We start from the raw sequence: 19,050 nt of genomic DNA, 5'->3' as shown, positions 1-19,050 counted from the left end.
ACCGATTACTTAAACATAGTTAGCTGACACTTCATTTAACCAGAGCAAAGTCTATGATGGTACACTGTTTCTACAAAATGACTAAAGGAAAGCATTCATACCACAGCAAAGATAATAGTCAACATCTAAAAACGACTGCGCTCACTCCGTTCTACATCGAAGTGAACATGTCCTACATTTTCGCGTTGCATTTGTTTGCCTTTGGGCGCTGTTATATTTGCGAGTTGCATTTCTTTGTTTTTCATTGCTGTTAGGTTAAAATCGTACAAATAGAAAATTGAATGCAAAAATGAGTATATCCCAATGTGAGGTTAAGTATCGATAGACTTACTTAATAGATTTAAATATATTATATAATAAAGAAGGAATATCCATAAAGGGAAAGGATGCAGAAGATTAGTAGAAATGTGTGTACGGCCCAAGATCCCATTTACACCAGGTTACTGTTCATTATCCTAAGATCCATCCATAACCTCTCTTTGTTCAGCCAGTGACAGAGAAAGAGATATTCAAGTATTCCCTCTTAAAATACAGAAAATAACAGTTACATAGAATCTTAACATAAGGAGCTGATCAACAGAAGAAATATGACTGTTTTTGAGTTATTGCAAATGAGCCATTTGTAGATTTTGATAAACAAAATCCCTCCTGAAATCTTCTGTCACCTAATTCCTCGTAAAGATTCTCTCTTTCCACTAAAGAAACTTCACGCCCACGCTCTATCCAAGTAATTCAAGTACTGTACAATAATAATCGTCTTCGAAGTAAACATCTGTGGCTCTGGCCACCATTTTGCTTTACTTGCTCTACTAATCACTGGTTATCTCCTTTAACCGCTCGAAAATGGCCGGTTATAGATTACTGTGATTAACCTCCTATTTAAGTCGTAACCGAGGTCGATCCACTGTAAAAATTCTTAACCAGAGGTTAGATGACAATTTTAACTGGTGGTTACACTAACCGACGTTGATGCACGTGGGCATAAGCCACACCGGATTCCATCCCGGCTGAAAACCCGGGTTCAAATCCCGGCGCCGGAGAGAATTTTTCTCCGTTCCATTACTCTTTCATCGTATAATTATAATTTGTTTAAAACATGATGAAGCGTTCAATACATTGAGAAATATGATATATGTAAATAGATTACTGTGATCACAATATTAATCATTATTAAAAGAAAAAATAGGACCAGTTAAGATTCGAACTTAGGTTGTCTGGATAACAACTCAGCATCCAACCATATGGGCTACGCTGTTACACAGTCTACAGTAATGCTTCCCTATTAAGCACCTAACGGAAGTATGTCACAAACAATAGCCAATATTTTCAAAACGAGGGGTCATTGGCCACCCATACCAGGTATGACTTTAAACAGTATGTCTTGTACTTTCATCTCACACAATCTTATTCCATTCGGTGATATACAGAGCGTGTCCTCTCTTTGTTAGTCAGTGCATACATACAAAAATATATATCATCAGAGAAGCAGAGATTTGTCGTCTCTATTTCCTTTCATTTTTACGTAGAAAGCGAAAGCACGTACTGCATTAAGTAATGTTTAGGACAACGAAACTTTTTGAGAATCACGGAAATGAAGTCTTTGTCTACGTTTTGACAAATAAGTAATTACGAATTGCTTTATATTAAAGTATTGCTTAAAACTTTTTCTTTTCACAATTAAAAATGCAATAGAGTTTAAATTTAAAAAGTGCTGCTCATCCAAATCGCCCACCTATTTCTCAATTAAACTGCGAGTAAAGTAGAAGCGAAATTCAGAGAACATGGACATGTCACAAGTGTGCATGCCTCTCGTTTTGTACGTCTCCTGTCTCCTGTCACCGTCATCAGAATCCCAATTGGGAAAAACGTAATACGGCGAACGCAAAGCTCCGCCCACGTCCCCTTTCCACTTTTCCCCTACAAGCTCACCACACACCCTAGCGGGAAAGAGTGGAAATAGGGGTTTAGGGTGGGGTGACATCTAGTGTAGGAAAGTGGAACAAAAAGAGTAACGACATCTACGAAGCAAATGAGGAACTTCGTCCTGTCAGTCACCAGCTCTCCTTCTCTGTTCCTTGCTTCATGTCTCTATTTTTTTTTCTTCCGACTTCGCAGTAGGGGAGATTCGATCCGAGTAAGTTCGTAACTAAACCTAAACGCACGCTTTTTGTTCACGCGTTAGACCTCTCGGCTACCGAGGCGAGTTGGCGGTAGAAGGGAAAATGAATCTATTTATGTTTAAGGGAACTGCCATAACGTATTTGTAGAAGGGGACAATGACCGAATAGCGTGGGTAGAAACTGGTGGGCTTGTGAATGTCGCTTGGTAGGGGTTGACTACGGGGGTGGCATAAGTGTTAACGCGCGGAGCTTCATTGTGTCCGTGTCCAACTTCTGTACAGACGTAACCACGTGTAGTGATGAGCCGTACCGAAGACGTGTACTTCTTCCTGAAAATGTCCCGGGAGAATTTGAAGGCGGATACGGTAAGGTACTGTGAGGAGCATGGACTACTTGCTAGTCATTATGAGTGTCCAACCTGTGGGAAAAAAAGACTATTGTGTTACTTGGAGGATGTGCAAAGTTAACAGGTGAGTGTTGTTTAATGAAAACCACATTACATTGTGTTGTGTTGTGTTGTGTCAGTACATGTTGTGGACAGTTGTCTAATGCGTATTGCATTGTGGTTGTGGACAGTGTGGTAGGCAAACCACATTACATTGTGTTGTGTTGTGTTGTGTCAGTACATGTTGTGGACAGTTGTCTAATGCGTATTGCATTGTGGTTGTGGACAGTGTGGTAGGCAAACCACATTACATTGTGTTGTGCTGTGTCAGTAGGGGAGACTGTTGTACGTTTAGCATAGTGTACCTTTGAACATTTTTTGTTTTTTAATTTTTGCTGCTACCTAGAGGACTCAAAATGAAGTAGATTGTAGAGAAAGCCGCTAAGTAGCTCTGGTCGTAGTTTCAGTTTGATTTATTGCAAAGTGTGAGTTCCGTGGACAAAATAATTTTTTTAGTACCAAAAGTAAATATTTCGTTCATTGATGTATGTTTTCTAACACGAAACCAGATTGTATTTGTTAATATCTTTCAAGTGCGGAGTGTTCCCTATCATCTGGTGAGTAATAACATATTTTAATTTACATGATCTATTTGACTCTCTAGTTTTCGGAGCCATATTTGTTTAAACGTGCACCCTCTTGTACCTTTGAACACAAAACATCTTGCACCATGGAACATGTTCCAAATTACACGATACTATCGGTTTTTGTTTTTCTTTTATTTTAAGGTCATGTCACGAAGTAAGTCTAGAATTAAAGAGGTCCCCAGTTGATTCGGATGTCTTGAAGAAAGCTGTTGAAGCAGTTCTTGTTCCTCCAGGAAATAAAATCTCAATCAGAGAAGCCTGCACTGGTTTATGATTGCAAATATATTTTAAATATGATTGTCAATTATTACAGCTATGTTCCCAGCTATATTCCATGTGTTCCAACTTACAAGAGGGTATGTTCCAAGGTACATGATCCTGTTGTACCTTTGAACACATTACTTATCCCTTCATTTTATTTTTTCCATCTTTAATAGATCTGTAAAACAGGAAAATACATACAGGAAGTTGTAAAGGAATCTTCAGTAATTATTTCAAGCATTTTCTCATTTAAAAGATTTAATTTCCCAAAATTAAAAAAAATAAAATGTGAAAAGTGTTTAAAGGTACAACAGTCTCCCCTACATGTTGTGGACAGTTGTCTAATGCGTATTGTCTAATGCGTATTGCATTGTGGTTGTGGACAGTTGTCTAATGCGTATTACAATGTGGTAGGCAGTGATCCATCGAAGTGGGACAGACAGTAGAGAGAGACAGTAGAGAGAGAGAGAGAGCAGGAGAGCGAGGTGCCGAGCGGCGCGGGTGGGGATAACTTCCCCTACTGGCGTTCGCCGTAATACGTTTTTGCCTCTCAGTTCTCTTATTTCCTGTTAAGAACATCTTGTTTTATGTTGATTTCACCAATGAAATACTTTCGTAGCACAAGGATTGACGAAATGTAGGCTGTCTGTAGGCTCGCTGTAGGCGCTGTCTCAGCGAGATTGAAACTCTTCCTCATATCCTTGGCTTCTGCCCCTATAGTGAGGCCCTTCGCAACATCCGTCACCATGCTGTCCGTTCTATGCTGGCCGAGGCACTGAAGGATGTAGGGTTTACAGTCCATCGAGAGGTGCGGGGACTAGCCACACAAGGAAGTGTTCGGCGAATTGATATCACTGCCATTAAGAACAACTCGGCATACATTCTCGATCCAACCATCAGATTTGAGACACATGCAGATCAACCGCATGAGGTGGACAGTGAAAAGAAACGGATCTATGAACCAACAATCCCGTTCTATAAAGATAAATATAGCCTGTCCCACATTGATGTAATAGGTCTGATGGTGGGAGCACGAGGTACCATACCCTCCTTCTTTGCCAACAAATGTGAAAACCTGGGGCTAACACACAGCATTGTGAAGGAAATAGCCATTAGTGCCCTCAAAGGATCGGTTCAGATATTGAGAAATCATTTGTATGGGAGTGATAATGGAGATTTCAAGTTATCTTAACCGATGGCTGTTGATTGGTTTAGATATCAATGCCAATAAATCCGTATTATTATTTTGTGCAAGATCGTGCGTATTTGCTTGTTTTCCGCACAGAACCAATACGCGGTAAGTGTGAAATACCACATTCAGTATTCCCAACGTAACACACATAACAATTTCCCTCTTCTTACCGCTTAAGCGCGACATTCATTTTACTGCTTTAGGCTTTTAACATATTATTTTAGAGACGTTTAACATAGTAATAATTATAAACTGGAAACTTACCACTGCAATTTCACCTAAATTGCAATGTTAATTATCGTTTTTAAATATTTGCAAAAATTAAGTAAAGTCTACTACTGCACGAAACTTATTGCATTCCTGATACAAGTAGCATTAAGGAAGCCGTGAAAAAATCAACAAGATTCCAGATGCCGATGTTATTACTGCAAAATGTTGTATAAATAATATTGTTAAAATATTAAAATGAAAAATAAATCATTACATAAACTTACCGTTTGTTTTAAGTTCGCATTTATAGACTGGGGGAAAAAAAAGACAGACGTATATCACGGCCTGCTGGAGTATAGTAAACACAGAAAACATTTTATAGCAACAATGTTGAAGAAAGATATTTTGGTGTTCCGAAGTTGCCGTCATTAAACAGAAACCAACATGGAGATTTCATTGCAACTAATTAGAAATTCGTCTTTCAGGTTTGTAATAAACGATCTTCGCACAAAATAATGTACGATACATGAGCGGTATGTTTGTTTTCATATTCTCGGAAATTAAAAAAGCTCAACTACGTTTCGCTTTTTCAATCTTTTCCTCGACCATGAAAACGTCAACATACCGCTCTTGTAACGTATATTACTATTTCTCGCGGTATATGGCATTCAAATCATTCTAACCTATCTGATGGTATTTGTTTTCCCCTTTCTTAACTGTAAATGAGCACAACGCTAATTATGTGCAAATTTTTCTGACATTTTATATATTCGATTCCCTAACCGTTTCAAATGTATATCATTTTACCTTTTAGGTGTGTTTCCAAATTATATGTAATACGCTTTGTCAAATCTGGCAACCTTTTCATAAGGGAAGCTAAATTTATATTATATAGGCCTATCTATACTAATAATAAATCTCTAGCCAAAATTTTTCTGGTAATTTTCGATTTTCTAAAAATAATTGGTGTTAACATGTATAATTAACCATCCTGAAACCGAAAATCGCTTTTTTTTTTATTTTTGTTTGTATGTCTGTCTGTCTGTCTGTCTGTCTGTCTGTCTGTCTGTATGTTTGTTACCTTTTCACGCGATAATGGATGAACGGATTTCGATGAAAATTGGAATATAAATTAAGTTCGTTGTAACTTAGATTTTAGGCTATATACATTCGAAATACGTTATTTAAAAGGGGGGTTATAAGGGGGCCTGAATTAAATAAATCGAAATATCTCGCTTATTATTGATTTTTGTGAAAAATGTTACATAACAAACGTTTCTTTAAAAATGATTTCTGATAAGTTTTATTCTTTGAAAAATTTTGATAGGACTGATATTTAATGAGATAAATGAGTTTTAAAATTAAAATAACTGCCATCTAAGGCGGTGTATTGAAATAAAAAACAAATGACTTCGTCTATAAGGGGCCTTGGACACAACAATCGAAAGCTATGAAACATAGCCTATAAAGAATGTTTCTGTGTTTGTATGAAGTAATATAGGAAGCTAAATTAACCGATTTGTATAATTAATTATTATTTCATCATTGGAAAGTGTAGTTTCTCTGGATGGACATAATGCTATAATGTTATTACGGTAACTTCTCATATAATATAATATAATATATGTAATGTAATATTATATAATATAATTTAAGTTATTTGAAGGGATCAGAACCATAGTGGGCCAAACGCCATTTACTGAATACGTAGAAAACAAGGGTTAAAATTAAGTTATTACCATAATTCAATTGAAACCTATAACAAGTAAAATAAAATATACACATTAAATCTAAGTGATGTCAATGTTCATTAAACTATGGTTGCATGTAATAAAAATTAGAAACATGTTAAAGGAATTGTCATTGCACCAATGAGTGATCTCTGGACCAAAATGATCGCATTTTAATTATTTGGATGCAATTTAAATTAAATAACATATTAAACGATTATTCCTTCTATCAAACACGAATGTTCCCTGGATCAAATGTCCTATTTTAATTATGTAATTACTTTATATTTATTTCTAACGGGTGCAGCGGAGCGCACGGGTACGGCTAGTATTGTTATAAAATGAAAGTATATGAGTAATTTAAAATCAAATAAAATTAAATAATTAAGTGAAGATTGTCACACCAATCGTAATTAGATTTTTTAGAATAATTTCAGGAGAACAATATAAATTTAACTCGGGAATTCTAATGAATGCTTCTGTACATTGGGCTGCAAAAGAAATACCGATAAAAAAATTATATTGTTTTCCGAGGACTTTAACAAACATGGCGAGGTGGAAAGCTATTTTCCTGAGATTAGTTTTTAAAAACATGTAATTACGACTTTTATAATATGTTCACGTTATTATTTAATATAAATTGATTTTTAATTATTCATATACTTTTATTTTACAACATTAATAAGAATACTACACGAAAATAGTGAAACTGCAGTTTATATGGTATTGCATAGCCTTCCTTATTATCCATGCATGCTGTCATTGTTACAATCGATATATGCGGCCAGGTACGTTCCATTTTATACTGTTTCCTGAGCGAAGTCCTCGTAACACGATATTTCAAATCGATAGTGACTTCGATTCGGTATTTCTTTTGTAGCCTAGTGTACTTACTAAGAGGAAAATACATTTGTATATCGATATTCTAAATATCATTATAAGTATCCCTAAGAAGAGAGCAGGACAAAATTTCAGCGACTATTCGACAGGCCTTCACAGATAGGCAACCAGCTGACTTCATTTATGGTTGAGTGTTCAGATTTTGACTTCACGTCAAGTTGTTAGAGGATCTCATTATATAAACTATATACATGACATGTTATTCTAAGTTTTTCCAGTAAACTGTTTGGAAAGGGAACTCAAATTCCTAAACTGAGAATAGATAACATCTTTTGGTATCGGGTTTTGAACTCTGTCGTCTTTTATTTCCTGGAGGTGAGCACAGTCATTCCATTGTCATGCAGCGTGCGGTAGTCCAGAGTGTTTGTGTTTCAGTGACTGAGAGCCGTTCTTGATAACTAGAATTACTCTCGCTGCCACTGGTTCATTTTTAGAGCTGTGCAGACGACCCCTTGTGGCAAGATAACTCGTGCATTGTCTTGCACTTGCCAGTTCTGTATATTTACATTTCTCTTCACACGTTTTCCTTCCACCACTTGAGTGTAGGCTGTATCCGTTATCCCAGTGAATTCCCTTTGACTAGTCTCTCAGCATTATAGCATACTTATTTGCACATAAAAGCTTTTCAATCCATTGTTATTCTGTATAACTGCTACCAGAAACCTGGGTTCAAATTCAGATTGAATTCGAAGTGGTCCGACTTGAAAAGCTACGAAGGACCCGGGTTCAGTTGTAGCCTGTGCAATTCAAAAACGGAAAATTAGTGTTCTGAGTTGTAAAGCTGTGGAATGAAAGGACACGGGTTCAATTCTATGTTGTTCAGAAATTGATAATTAAATTTTTTGAGTTGAAACGTTATGAAATTAAAAGACAGATTCTCTAATTGTAATATTCTTTTACCTCTTAAAACTAAAGAGAAAAGTATTTTTGACAACTTCAAGTCAGTGTAACTCTGAAAATATTGAGAATAGAATCCACGTTTATATGACATTTCTTGCTCAAAATGTTTTCGGGAATATGCTCTGTAACTGGTAGTAACTTAGTAACTCCTCGTGATTCACTCTGTGTATCCTGTATATATATATATATATATATATATATATATATATATATATATATATCATGAGCACATGCATGAGTTTAATGAAGCGAGAATTATTATTATTATTACTATTATTATTATTATTATTATTATTATTATTATTATTATTATTATTATTATACTCTGTCTTGTCATAAGCAACCATTATTATTATTGACATGGTCAATACTACAGTCTAGTATTTACAGTCACGAAGCTTGAGGGTGCTAGGAACCATAGACTGTGCCGGTACTATTTCGCATTGTCTGTAATAAGGCGATGTTAGCGATCCTAGTGGTTAGCAACTATCTATGGATCTATGCATACTTACTACGTATTGAGCTTCGTGATTGTATATACTAGACTGTGATAATACTATAAAACACAATCAAATATGCTATTATTATTATTATTATTATTATTATTATTATTATTATTATTATTATTATTATTATTATTATTATTATTACTATTATTATTATTAAAGTATAAAATCATACTTTGTGTTAGCGGTTTAGAATTTCAATCCGAGACGAAGTGACCATATTAGCCACTTTTGTTGTGTTCGTCAGTGATTATAATGTTGGCGATCACGTTACGTTTGAATATTAAGGCTATGAATCTGTGAAATTTCTAACTTCTACATTTTTACACCAATTAATCTGAAACTTTCACCACATATTTCTTACAATGTGATCATCCAATACACAAATGTTCACTTTGATATTCCAATTAGTTTACTTATACTGTAATTAATTTTTGTTGTTTTTAATACTCGATTATAATTGTCCCAATTTTCAAAGTTTACATAATTTTTCTTTAAATTTATGTTTAATTTATTCTTTGAGAGAAGTATTTAAAATATGACACATGTTTTTCATATTTTCCCAAATTCTTTTTGAGAAAAAAAATATTTACCCTTTTAATTGTTAATTTTTCAATTTTTTTAATATTATGACATCCTCAACACATGGTGATTTGAATACTTTGAATAGCAGAATAAAACACATGTGTCACTGAGACTGGAGGGAAACTGCGTTCATTAGAGCATTTTAAATATTACAAAATGTTGAAAATTGGAAAATCGAGAAAACGAGTATCAAAGTACAGCATGTATATGTCGATATCCTTCCTTCATATACAGGTCTACCACACACATTTTTCTCCTACGAAACAGCGCGAAATGTGAACTGAATGAAAAGTAAAATTAATTGAAACAAAAAATCTATAATATAATTTAATAAACCCTGATACACAAGGTACAACAAAAATCTAGCTTTGAAGGATATTAGTTTAAAATTAACTTAAAGCCTTTTAAAAGATATGTAATTACTAATGTACATTGAGGAATATGTTAGAATTTTTCGAATTGAAATTTGATTTAATCCACCAATAGATACAGTAATAAGTATTTTGTCTATAGGTTTTTGGAACTTTATATTTCATTTTTGATGCCTGATCAGGTATAGTAGGAACATCATTAAGAATATTCAGTGAAGAAAAAAGTCTGTCAGAATGACAGCTGAGTGTCAGTTTAAAGGGCTGCAGCTCCAAGCACGCGCTGGTCCCTTTAAATTCGTCCTGAGGGACTTTAAATTGTCATAGGGTCAAAATAAGCACAGATTTAGAAAACTGAAACTGGTGGTGGTGGTATGTATGTATGTATGTATGTATGTACTGTTCTCCAACCAGGAAAGGAATGTGCTTACTATTGCGTCATCTATTGGAGCGAAGTAGATATATAATATTATCGTTATAACGTCTGTTTAAAAACCATTCGCTCTCCTGCATTTGTTATTTCCTGTATGGAGAGATTAAAAGACCAGGAGATTAACAGTGATCTAATTTTGTAACTAGGGTAGTATAAACATGTGTGTATCAATGTTATTGTTTGTGCTGTGACAGAGAGCCAATAGAGATATGAGTACCCACGTGTGTGACCTTATGACATCTTATGACATCAACATTCATTCACAGCATTACTCCCCTTCGTCTCATCCGGCAGAGACTTTCTCGTGGTTGGAGCACAGTATGTATGTATGTATGTATGTATGTATGTATGTACACTGCAAGTGGGCAAGCACCCGGTGGCAGGTGGTATACACAATATAAACAATCTATACTAAGAATAAATCTGTAGCCGAAATTTTTCTGGTAATTTTCGATTTTCCAAAAAAATTGGCCCTAATATATATAATTAATCACCCTGAAATCGAAAATCGCTTTTTTGAAATTTTTGTTTGTCTGTCTGTCTGTCTGTATGTTTGTTACCTTTTCACGCGATAATGGATGAACCGATTTCGATGAAAATTGGAATATAAATTAAGTTCGTTGTAACTTAGATTATAGGCTATATGGCATTCAAAATACGTTATTTAAAAGGGGAGTTATAAGGGGGCCTGAATTAAATAAATCGAAATATCTCGCTTATTATTGATTTTTGTGAAATATGTTACATACCAAAAGTTTCTTTAAAAATAATTTCTGATAAGTTTTATTCTCTGAAAAATTTTGATAGGACTGATATTTAATGAGATAAATGAGTTTTAAAATTAAAATAACTGCCATCTAAGGCGGTGTATTGAAATAAAAGCAAATGACTTCGTCTATAAGGGGCCTTGGACATAACAATCGAAAGCTATGAAACATAGCCTACAGAGAATGTTTCTGTGTTTGTATGAAGCTAAATTAACCGATTTGTATAATTAATTATTATTTCATCATTGGAAAGTGTAGTTTCTCTGGATGGACATAATGCTATAATGTTATTACAGTAACTTGTGAGTGAATTGAGGACAGGCAAGATTAAAATAGCTTCTTATGCACAGAAAACTTGATAGGTTATTCTGTATATTCATTTCCTGTATTTCTTATAATAATGTTCATGAACATATTCATTTTTATCTCAGAGAATTAACGAACAACGAGAGTGTATTGATTTAGTATGCAGTAATAGTACGTTAGCTTAGCAATCCATTATTTTATAATTCGAATTTTAACTATGCTCAATTGAATCGTGTTAAAATACATATGCAATAAATGCAATGCAATTCAAAAAAATTGGGTAATGAGCCAAGCAGATTATGTTGCGCTGTTGTAAAAGTTGTTCCTCCTGAGATTCAAGAGCTCCCACAACAAATTAAAAACTTTCTAATTCGAATACATCCGTTATCAACACACTTTTTCATAATATAATATAATATAAACATAATAATAAATCGGTAGCCAAAATTTTTCTGTTAATTTTCGCTTTTCCAAAAATAATTGGTAATAACAATTAAGAAACATGTTAAAGGAATTGTCATTGCACCAAATGAGTGGTCTCTGGATCAAAATGATCGCATTTTAATATTTTAAATACAATTTAAATTAAGTAAATTATTAAACGATTTATCCTTCTATCGAACACGAATGTTACCTGGATCAAATGTCCTATTTTAATTATGTAATTACTTTATATTTTCTAACGGGTGCAGCGGAGCGCACGGGTACGGCTAGTACACAATAAAATTACAATACACAATATAATTATACAATACAATTATACAATACACAATATAATAAGAATACACAATACAATTGAACACAATAATTGCAATTAATAATAATACATAAAATAACCTAATTAATAAGTGAATCTAATTTTACAATACAGCCTACATATGTATAGGCCCTACATAAGTTTCTCATTGGTACTGATAATAATCTTTCACTTTACTCTCATCTCACTCACTGTACTGGCACTATGACGCATTTCACTGACACTTTAGGACACATTTCACTGACACTATAGAACACATTTCATTGACGCTATAAATTATCACTGATCGGAACTATTCACTGCACTGTAAAACCATAACTTCACTGACTCACCTCGCTTCACTGATACAACAGCTCAAATAAGACAAACAATTACACCCTCATGCATACTTATAAACAGAACTACATCTAAGCTAAACATTTCTGGTGGTGTTCATAGACATTTCGCAGCACGCGCTACGATCGTACTAAGCTAGCCCCGGCTATCCACTGGTTACTCGTACAGAATTCATATCATATATCATGTCATATCAAATCTATATCATATCATATCATATCATATCATATCATATCATATCATATCATATCATATCATATATCATATCATATCATATCATATCAAATCTATATCATATCATATCATATCATATCAAATCTATATCATATATCATATCATATCATATCATATCATATCAAATCTATATCATATCATATCATATCATATCATGTCATATCAAATCTATATCATATCATATCATATATCATATCATATCATATCAAATCTATATCATATCATATCATATCAAATCTATATCATATATCATATCATATCATATCATATCAAATCTATATCATATCATATCAAATCTATATCATATCATATCATATCAAATCTATATCATATCATATCATATCAAATCTATATCATATCATATCATATCAAATCTATATCATATCATATCAAATCTATATCATATCATATCAAATCTATATCATATCATATCAAATCTATATCAAATCTATATCATATCATATCATATCAAATCTATATCATATCATATCATATCATATCATATCATATCGCTAACACTGGTTTATGAATACGAAAAACGCTGATCATCCACCGGAAGCCCGCGCTAAGAATGTCTATGAATACGGCCCTTCTAGTCTAAGACCCTCTTACAAGCTATTTTTGAATAATTTACAATTCAAACCAAGGGAGTAACTCGTCAGGCTAAATAAATACATGTCACCTTAATTTTAATTTGCACTTTATACACAACTTTTTAAGTTATTCTTGAATCTCCTTAAGGGAGGACAGCCCTCAAAGACCGCAAACAGCCCTCAAAGTGGTGGTGGTGGTGGTGGTGGTGGTGGTGGTGGTGGTGGTGGTGGTATGTTCTTCCGATAACATTGAGTGGATACGAGCCTCTTCTCCCGTAGCAGAGGTTCATGCAATCGACTCCTCCGCCATGGTTCGGTGATTTGCAGAAGTGGGCGTGGAGCGATGCTGCGCTGGGGTAAATTTAGCTCGAGCAGCACAATAAAAGCAGTGCTTGAGACCCCTGGCTAAGTGGAGCGAGGCACAACATAAACAAGTCTTTTGGAAACATATCTGGATGGACGCGATACACACTGTTTGGATATATCCATCTGTCGTCGACGATTAGCCCATTCGCGTGGAGAATGGAGCCATTTGTTCCCTTGTATACGCAGCAACGCAAACAGACCGGCGCGCTCGTCGAGAAGAGCTTTCTGCGGCCCCACCTGAGCGCGATCACATCGCCTGCTCTAGCCTATGTCATCCCTATCGCGTATGCCAGCCGTGGCGAAAATGTTAGTCACGAGCACATTGTGGCTCGCAATGATAGCTGTACATTTCCCTTGCTTCCTACCTCCCCCAACCCCCACCCTCTCACTCACTGGAGTCAAACCCCGTTCCATTTGTATTTGTCTCTGACCTGCGAGTGGCGTATCGTCGCAATGTCTCTCTCGAAACCATGTACCTCTACAAAAACGAAAGTTTCAAGTAAGATGGGAGGACGCATTCTTTTGCTGCCAATATGATGAGAATATTAAATGTATGATTTGTTCACAAGTATTACGAGGAAAACGGTTGTATAACATAAAACGGCATTATACTACATGTCACTCATGAAACATTAAAAGGCTAAGTGTTGTTATTGTTATTATTATTTTATTATTATTGTTATTATTATTATTATTATTATTATTATTATTATTATTATTATTATCTCTGTACGTCGAACCGTTTCAGCAGATGTACGAATAATGCGGTTAGACCTTCAATTTAAACTCACAGATTTGCAATGTGATGTTAAATGAAAGCTAGATGTAAGGACTTGACAAATGTTGAACTTTTCAAATCTTTGCCAAAAAATAAATATCCGAAGCTTCGTTCTTTCACTTGCTCTGTTGAAGCCATGTTCGCTACAACGTACATTTGTGAAAAATTATTTTCAACAATGAAAATAGAAAAAACCAAATTTAGATCACGACTGACAGATAAATATCTTCGTGATCAACTACGACTGCCTGATTTTGAATCTCTGTCGCAGAGACATTCTGAAGACAGTTGATTTTAGATTGTGATAATGTGTCCTATGTTTCATTGTTCATTTATTTCTTCGTTACACGTACTAAACATTAGTTTGTAGCCTTGTACTGCATAAAATTATATAAGTGCTTGACATAAGGAAAATGAAAATCCGTTAATAAGTCAGACAGTTGCTTCATTCCCCTTCGGGTGTCCGCCTCCCTCCATAAGTGCTATGCACGTTGCAGCTTACAGTGGCTCGGCGCACCATTACATTTTCGCCACAACTGGCGTATGCTGATGATTAGGGACTGTATTCTGTCCCAGGCCGTACGGAGATAAGGTTACTTGTTCATAGACTATAGTGGCGTGACGTCATGTTTCGCGCGTGACACAGGTACTGTCAGGGAACATTTGCGTCTTGGTGTCCTGCAGTTTAAGTTCTATTCATGATTCAAAACTACACCTTTTCCAGTTGTATTTCAGAAAATATCAGTTTAATTTCAGAAATTATCAATTGTATTTCAGATTAGTCAATTCAGTTTCAGATAGTATCAATTGTATTTCAGAAAACATCAATTGTATTTCAGATTTATCAATTTAATTTCAGATAGTATCATTTGTATTTCAGATTAGTCAATTCAATGTTAGATAGTATCGATTGTATTTCAGAAAACATCAATTTCATTTCAGATTTGTCAATTTAATTTCAGGTAGTGTCATTTGTATTTCGGATTAGTCAATTCAATTTCAGATAGTATCAATTGTATTTCAGAAAACATAAATTTCATTTCAGATTTGTCAATTTAATTTCAGGTAGTGTCATTTGTATTTCAGATTAGTCAATTCAATTTCAGATAGTATCAATTGTATTTCAGAAAACATCAGTTTCATTTCAGATTTGTCAATTTAATTTCAGGTAGTATCATTTGTATTTCAGATTAGTCAATTCAATGTTAGATAGTATCGATTGTATTTCAGAAAACATCAATTGTATTTAAGATTTGCCAATTGTATTTCAGATAGTATCATTTGTATTTCAGATTAGTCAATTCAATGTTAGATAGTATCGATTGTATTTCAGAAAACATCAATTGTATTTAAGATTTGCCAATTGTATTTCAGATAGTATCATTTGTATTTCAGATTAGTCAATTCAATGTTAGATAGTATCGATTGTATTTCAGAAAACATCAATTGTATTTAAGATTTGCCAATTGTATTTCAGATAGTATCATTTGTATTTCAGATTAGTCAATTCAGTGTTAGATAGTATCGATTGTATTTCAGAAAACATCAATTTCATTTCAGATTTGTCAATTTAATTTCAGGTAGTGTCATTTGTATTTCAGATTAGTCAATTCAATTTTAAATAGTGTCGATTGTATTTCAGAAAACATCAATTGTATTTAAGATTTGTCAATTGTATTTCAGATAGTATCATTTGTATTTCAGATTAGTCAATTCAATGTTAGATAGTATCGATTGTATTTCAGAAAACATCAATTTCATTTCAGATTTGTCAATTTAATTTCAGGTAGTGTCATTTGTATTTCGGATTAGTCAATTCAATTTCAGATAGTATCAATTGTATTTCAGAAAACATAAATTTCATTTCAGATTTGTCAATTTAATTTCAGGTAGTGTCATTTGTATTTCAGATTAGTCAATTCAATTTCAGATAGTATCAATTGTATTTCAGAAAACATCAATTTCATTTCAGATTTGTCAATTTAATTTCAGGTAGTATCATTTGTATTTCAGATTAGTCAATTCAATGTTAGATAGTATCGATTGTATTTCAGAAAACATCAATTGTATTTAAGATTTGCCAATTGTATTTCAGATAGTATCATTTGTATTTCAGATTAGTCAATTCAATGTTAGATAGTATCGATTGTATTTCAGAAAACATCAATTGTATTTAAGATTTGCCAATTGTATTTCAGATAGTATCATTTGTATTTCAGATTAGTCAATTCAATGTTAGATAGTATCGATTGTATTTCAGAAAACATCAATTGTATTTAAGATTTGCCAATTGTATTTCAGATAGTATCATTTGTATTTCAGATTAGTCAATTCAATGTTAGATAGTATCGATTGTATTTCAGAAAACATCAATTTCATTTCAGATTTGTCAATTTAATTTCAGGTAGTGTCATTTGTATTTCAGATTAGTCAATTCAATTTTAGATAGTATCGATTGTATTTCAGAAAACATCAATTGTATTTAAGATTTGTCAATTGTATTTCAGATAGTATCATTTGTATTTCAGATTAGTCAATTCAATGTTAGATAGTATCGATTGTATTTCAGAAAACATCAATTTCATTTCAGATTTGTCAATTTAATTTCAGGTAGTGTCATTTGTATTTCAGATTAGTCAATTCAGTTTTAGATAGTATCGATTGTATTTCAGAAAACATCATTTGTATTTAAGATTTGTCAATTGTATTTCAGATAGTATCATTTGTATTTCAGATTAGTCAATTCAATGTTAGATAGTATCGATTGTATTTCAGAAAACATCAATTTCATTTCAGATTTGTCAATTTAATTTCAGGTAGTGTCATTTGTATTTCAGATTAGTCAATTCAATTTCAGATAGTATCGATTGTATTTCAGAAAACATCAATTGTATTTAAGATTTGCCAATTGTATTTCAGATAGTATCATTTGTATTTCAGATTAGTCAATTCAATGTTAGATAGTATCGATTGTATTTCGGAAAACATCAATTTCATGTCAGATTTGTCAATTTAATTTCAGGTAGTGTCATTTGTATTTCAGATTAGTCAATTCAATTTTAGATAGTATCAATTGTATTTCAGAAAACATCAATTGTATTTAAGATTTGTCAAATGTATTTCAGAAACTATCATTTGTATTTCAGAAGTTGGTGGTGATTGTGCTCGTGTTGTACAACACAGGACAATTCATCTTGCTGCAGATTTAGCTATGAAGAATATGTTGCTAAAATTCAATAAAGTTGAGGATCATTTTCCATTTTTTTAAATATATATTAAAATCTCAAGTAGGCCTACATTTGTTATTTTGTGAAATACAAGTAAGTATGTAATGTTAAATGCATACCTAGCTTATTTTCTGAAATTAAATTAACTATGTACAATACTGTACTGTATTGTACAGTAATATATCTGTCAAATTATATTGTTCGTATCTATATAATAATTCGATAAATAACTTTGGAATTTATTACTGCATTAAGAAGTACAATACTTTACACTACACTACAGTACCTTTTTAAAAATCCTTATATGAAACCCAATCTTCTATACTAATAATAAATCTGTAGCCGAAATTTTTCTGGTAATTTTCGATTTTCCAAAAATAATTGGTCCTAACATATATAATTAACCGCCCTGAAACCGAAAATCGCTTTTTTGAAATTTTTGTTTGTATGTCTGTCTGTCTGTCTGTCTGTCTGTATGTTTGTTACCTTTTCACGCGATAATGGCTGAACGGATTTCGATGAAAATTGGAATATAAATTAAGTTCGTCGTAACTTAGATTATAGGCTATATGGCATTCAAAATACATTATTTAAAAGGGGGGTTATAAGGGGGCCTGAATTAAATAAATCGAAATATCTCGCTTATTATTGATTTTTATAAAAAATGTTACATAATAAAAATTTCTTTAAAACTCATTTCCGATAAGTTTTATTCTTTGCAAAATTTTGATAGGACTGATATTTAATGAGATAAATGAGTTTTAAAATTAAAATAACTGCCATCTAAGGCCGTGTAATGAATTAAAAAACAAATGACTTCGTCTATAAGGGGCCTTGGACAGCAACAATCGAAAGCTATGAAAGATAGCCTACAGATAATGTTTCTGCGTTTCTATGAAGTAATATCAGAAGCTAAATTAACCGATTTGTATAATTAATTATTAATTCACCATTGGAAAGTGTAGTTTCTCTAGATGGACATAATGCTATAATGTTATCACAGTAACTCCTGAGTGAATCGAGGACAGGTAAGATTAAAATAGATTCTTATGCACAGAAAACTTGATAGGCTATTCTGTATATTCGTTTCCTGTATTTCCTAAACTAATTTTTATGACCAAATGAGTGGTCTCTGGATCAAAATGATCGCATTTTAATTTTTTAATTAAATTTAAATTAAGTAACATAATAAACGATCTATCCTTCTATCAAACACGAATGTTCCCTGGATCAAATGTCCTATTTTAATTATATAATTACTTTATATTTATTTCTAACGGGTGCAGCGGAGCGCACGGGTACGGCTAGTATATTTTATAAAAATAAAAATAAAACAAAAAATTGAAGATACAAAATCTGAAAAACATTTGATACCATCTGAAATACATTTGATACTGTCTGAAATTGAACTGACAAATCTGAAATACAGTTGATAATATCTGAAATTAA

General features: G+C 33.1%; 1 protein-coding gene across 1 annotated transcript in view; it reads left to right on the top strand.

Moving 5' to 3' along the window:
- LOC138705736 (H2.0-like homeobox protein) overlaps nucleotides 1-19,050 on the top strand; it is an 80,471-nt gene that overhangs the window by 38,531 nt on the left and 22,890 nt on the right. The gene's annotated exons all lie outside the window — the stretch shown is intronic.

The sequence above is a fragment of the Periplaneta americana genome, chromosome 1, assembly GCF_040183065.1.
Source record: "Periplaneta americana isolate PAMFEO1 chromosome 1, P.americana_PAMFEO1_priV1, whole genome shotgun sequence".
Lineage (NCBI taxonomy): Eukaryota > Metazoa > Arthropoda > Insecta > Blattodea > Blattidae > Periplaneta > Periplaneta americana.
Note: the sequence above shows the minus strand (reverse complement) of the source record. Positions and strands in the feature narration are given on the sequence as shown.